The sequence below is a fragment of the Triticum dicoccoides genome, chromosome 3B (genome assembly GCF_002162155.2).
Source record: "Triticum dicoccoides isolate Atlit2015 ecotype Zavitan chromosome 3B, WEW_v2.0, whole genome shotgun sequence".
Classification (NCBI taxonomy): Eukaryota; Viridiplantae; Streptophyta; class Magnoliopsida; order Poales; family Poaceae; genus Triticum; species Triticum dicoccoides.
This window is the reverse complement of record NC_041385.1, coordinates 393,314,576-393,314,781: the sequence shown is the minus strand read 5'-3', so window position 1 is coordinate 393,314,781 and position 206 is coordinate 393,314,576.

Genomic DNA, 206 nt, shown 5'->3' with positions numbered 1-206 from the left:
AGTATTGTGATAACACAGTAGATCCAGCGTTCGGAGAGAGTTTCGATGAAGGCTTCGATGAAAATGTTGGTCAGCAGCCGGTTGCCTCAACAGATGATGAAAATGTTGGTCAACAGCCGGTTGCCTCAACAGATGATGAAAATGATGGTCAACAGCCGGTTGCATCAGATGAGGATTTTGACGAGGTTCCAAATGATGATGGTCAA